The sequence below is a fragment of the Myotis myotis genome, unplaced genomic scaffold, assembly GCF_014108235.1.
Source record: "Myotis myotis isolate mMyoMyo1 unplaced genomic scaffold, mMyoMyo1.p scaffold_m19_p_3, whole genome shotgun sequence".
Taxonomy (NCBI): domain Eukaryota; kingdom Metazoa; phylum Chordata; class Mammalia; order Chiroptera; family Vespertilionidae; genus Myotis; species Myotis myotis.
Genome location: NW_023416335.1, coordinates 6,204,266 through 6,209,116, shown reverse-complemented (window position 1 = coordinate 6,209,116; position 4,851 = coordinate 6,204,266). Strand labels below are relative to the sequence as shown.

At 45.4% G+C, this 4,851-nt stretch overlaps 1 pseudogene; it reads left to right on the top strand.

The window, feature by feature from the left end:
• Positions 1–2,211: 2,211 nt before the first annotated feature.
• On the top strand, positions 2,212–2,877 carry LOC118649748 (annotated as a pseudogene).
• Positions 2,878–4,851: the final 1,974 nt, after the last annotated feature.

The window sequence follows — 4,851 nt, the reverse complement described above, 5'->3', positions numbered from 1 at the left end:
CATGAGAGAAGTTTGGAACCCAGTTCCTTCCTTCCTTCCTTCCTTCCTTCCTTCCTTCCTTCCTTCCTTCCTTCCTTCCTAAAATATACTTTTATTGATTTCAGAAAGGAAGGGAGAGAGAGAGAGAGAGAGAGAGAGAGAGAGAAACATCAATGATGAGAGAGAATCATTGATTGGCTGCCTTCTGCACACCCCACACTGGGGATCAAGCCTGCAACCCGGGCATGTGCCCTTGACCAGAATTGAACCTGGGGCCCTTCAGTCCGCAGGCCAACTCTCTATCCACTGAGCCAAACCAGTTAGGGCAAAGGAACAGTTTTTCAATTAACAATTTGTTAGCTTGATTTAGAGCTCTTAATTATTTAGACATCAGGCAAATGAAGGATGAATGTCATTTCACACCATGTTCCAGTTTTTGTGACCTTGGACTAAGAAAACAAAATCTTAGAAACTGGCTTTATATGCTTGAGTAATTTTCTAGAATTCCCAAGTTCATTAGCTTCTGTGATGAGTCACAGTTGTTCCTAAAATAAACTTTATGTTATCTTTAAAAATCTAGGGATATTATCTAGGTCAGTAATTAGAAGGTGCTTGACTCAACATTTCTGTGAATGAAAGCGTGTGAGTGACTAAAAACAGGACAATTATTACCAGAGGGTTGCACCTCAGTATATTGCTTGTGAAGTTGTTGCCACTGACGCATGCTGGCTGCAGAGGGGGCAGGGAACACCAGCGGCCATGCCTGTCTGGGATGGTAGGGGATGTGGGGGGGCAAAGCAGAGAGAGATGGGCCCTGTTTTAGGCACAGATGAATCTTACGAGAAGAAAATGTAGAAGAAAAGAAAAGGTGGACTGTGGAGATTAAAGTGGCAACTACAGAACTTGAATGGCAAAGGGGAGGAACCGATTTAGCCATGCGAAAATACTTACCAGAAATTGAATCCATTGACAAAATCAACTCACAGTGGATCAAAGACCTACATGTAAGATCTTAGCAATAGGGAGATTCATAAAGGGGGAAACATTCCTGGTTATTACTTTTTTTAAAATTTTAAATTTCTTTTAGTCTATATTTTTTATTATTTTATTTTTCCATCATCATTTATCCCCCCCCCCCATGCCCTCTTCCACGTCCACCCACCCTTCTCCCTCCTCAATCACCACACTTTTGTCCATGAGTTTTTTCAATCCCTCCACACCTCCCCCCACCCAACATTCTCATCTGTGGAATCTAATGAACAAACTGAACTACCAAGCAAAATAGAGACAGACTCATAGATAGAGAGCAGGGAGACAGCTGGGGGGGGGGGTGGGTAGGGGATGATAGTTTATAGTTTTTATTACGAAGAATTTCAAGTACATATAAATTTAGACAAAACATGCCGGGGTCCAACCCCAGCAGGTCCAGGGGTTCCCAAAGGTGTGGACGGAGTCGGCGAAGAAGGAATGACACGAAGACAGTGTTCAGTTGATCAGCAGCCTAGCCAGGATCTCCAGCCAGGATCTCCAGCCAAGTTCTGGTCTGGATCTCCAGAGAGGTTCTGCTTCAGATCTCCAGCCAGGTTCTGTGTCCATGTTCTCTTGCTAGGTTCTCCAGCCAGGTTCAGTCCAGGTTCTCCAGCCAGGTTCAGTCACCAGGTTCTAGTCAGGTTCTCTTGCCAATTTCTGTAGTCAGGTTCAGTCCAGGATCTTTTGCCATGTTCTCTCGCTAGGTTCTGTCTCTAGGTTCTGAGGCCAGTTTCTGTCCAGGATCTTTTGCCATGTTCTCTCCAGCGAAGTTCTTCTGTCTCTAGAGAACGTTCTGTGTAGGTTCTGTGCCTAGGTTCCGTCTCTCTTGGTTCCGTATACTAAGTTCTGTGTCTTGCTGTCTTATTACATCTGTATTTATACCAGTTGATTCAATCCTATCAATCTCTATTTCAAAGGTTAGGGCATTTCTTATCTCCATTCCAGGGAGTAAAGATTATGTAGCTTAAGCATGATTGTTTGTAGTTAAAGCGATTAATTACCCACCTGGCACTTAGTTAAGAGGTTTTATTCCCTCCCTAACTTCAGGGGAAAATCCCTACCTGGGGAAACAACCTTTCTCAGAGACCTTGGTTAAAACACATAGTGCCAAGAAGGTGAGCAAACATATTAAGAACAGTATGCCATATATGCCAGGTCCCTTGAAACAGCAAGGATGGACCGGCTCCTGGCAAAAACACAATAATGTACCCTCAGGTCCTCCTCACCCACCCCCAAAACCAGCATCATCTGGAAAAGGTCCCCTGGCTCTTCCTTCCCGCCTGGCGCAGCCACCAGGTAAACCCAGGTGGGCGCTTCAAGTGCATCCAGGAGCGATGGAGGAAGCAGCAGTCCGAGGTCACGGCTTCCTCCTCAGGGTGCGCTGCTGGCAGTGGCGCCGGCTCTCTGCGCTCCACAGCCTCCCCCCACCTGGCCCGACAAAGCAGCCAAGCTGGGGTACAAGGCCCAGCAAGGTTATGCCATATATCGGGTTGGTGGTGGCCGCAGACGCCCTGTGCTTAAGGCAAGCCTGTCCGTCATGGTGTTAACCAGCTAAAGTTCGCTCAGAGTCGTCAGTCTGTCGCCGAGGAGCAAGCTGGATGCCACTGTGGGGCTGTGGGAGTTCTGAATTCTTCCTGGGTTGGTGAAGATTCCACCTACCAATTCTCTGAGGTTTTCCTCATTGAGCCATTCCATAAGGCTATCAGAAGAACTCCTGACACCCAGTGGATCACCAAGCCAGTCCACAAGCACAGGGAGATGCAAGCGCCGTGGCCTTGGGAAGGGCCCCCAGTTCCACCACTGTTGGTGGGTCTCGCCAGTGCAGCTTGGAGAAGGCGCCGTACTCTCCAGCTGCACCGTTACCGCTGATATAAATAGTGCTTGTAAAATTCTTACCTAATACAGAGTTTACAACAGCTTCTCTTTGGTACATCTGGATTGCCAGCATCACGACTCTTGCACTTGGGGGCCATTATTAAGTAAAATAAGGGTCACTTGGACACAACCTCTAAGATAACGTGACAGTGGATCTGATCACTGCAGCGGCTACTGACTAACGGGCGGGAAGCACCTCCAGCATGGAGACACTGGGCAAAGCGACGGCCATGTTCAGGGTGGGATGGCACAAGACTTCCTCCTGCTCCTCAGAAGAGCGAGCGAGTCGAAACTTATAAATTGTTTATTGCTGGGATTTTGGTAGAGTTGAAAGAGGTTCGACCACGTTCTAGAGCAATTGGCAGCATCTGGTGAAGCTGAAAATAGGTATACTGCCAAGACCTGGCAATTTCACTCACACGTAAATACCCTAGAGAAACTCTTGCACATTTGCTTAAGAATGTCATAACAATATTCTTTGTAAGAGTAAAATACTTGCAATGGGGTAAATGTCCTTTATCAAGTTAGATAATTACACTGTCATTGGCATACAACGCAAGAGTATATAGAAGTTAAAATGAATGATTTAGAACTACATGTATTGTGTTTTCGGATAAATCTAAAAAACAGGTTGCAGAGCAGTGAGAAAAGCAAATTATAGAATGATATGTACAGTACATATAACATCATTATTTGAAAAACACAATATGTACACATGTATGTAGATATACACAGACATATATATAAATATTCTGCAGAAAGTATATATATAGTTCTCTGCAGAAGAAAAAGGACTACATATTTATAAAGGGATTCCCCCCCCCCGCCCCCATAATTATTTTTCTTTTAATGCAGGAAAGGAAGAAGGAGGGGAGGGAGAAAGGAGGAAGGAAAATGGAAGGAAAGACCTAAACTAAACACGATGAAGCTTTGTGGTAGATTCCAGGGTGTTAAATTGCTCTTTATACTTTTCTTCACAAGTATTCTTTTATCCCCCCCAAAAATACTTAGCCCTTGTAAACATTCCAGAAAACACATAAAAAGGTGAAACAAAGTAATCTCTCATTCAAAGAAAATTAATCTTTTAAAAAATATATATATTTTATTGATTTTTTACAGAGAGGAAGGGAGAGGGATAGAGAGTTAGAAACATCGATCAGCTGCCTCCTTCACACCCTCTACTGGGGATTTGCCTGCAACCAAGGTACATGCCCTTGACCGGAATCAAACCTGGGACCCTTGAGTCCGCAGGCCAATGCTCTACCCACTGAGCAAAACTGGTCAGGGCAAGAAAATTAATCTTAACATTTACTGTATATTCTTCCAGACTGTGCTATACGTTCATTAGCCTGCTCGTCATATACATAATTTTTTGGTATCTTTCCTGGAGAGGTCAAAATTTCTCAAAAACATTCTGATGCATGAGGTGAATGATACTGACATCTGTTCTTTTTCTGAGTCTTTGGAAGGGTTCCTTTCCTTCATTCTACAGTATTTTCTCATGGTTCCATAGTCCTGTTGACAAGTAGACTGTGTGGCTTGTCCTTTGCCCACTCTCCACTTGGGGGCTATCTCAGTCCATCTCAGATCTAGTCGAATGAAGGCTGTGTGTACACACACCGGTCTCAAACCAAGTCTCCCTGTCCGACAGGCATGCATTGAGAGCACCCTTGCTGTCTGAAATGAGAAATCTCCTAAATGCATCACCTGACTTCTGACATCCTTAAAACAGACTATGTAAATTGATGAGAAACTACAATCCCCGTGGGGCTCTGCTCCCAGGTGCCCCCCTCCCCCCCCCGCCCCGCCCCGCCCCGCGCCTTCACCGCTGCGCCTGCGCATTCTGAACGCGGACTACAAGTCCCAGGATGCATCGTACTGCCATCGGCTTAGCTGCACTTCCTGCCGCGAGCGTCTTGGGTAATTGTGGCTCAGCGAATCTTGGAAAAGTTCAAGGTGGGAGGGGTT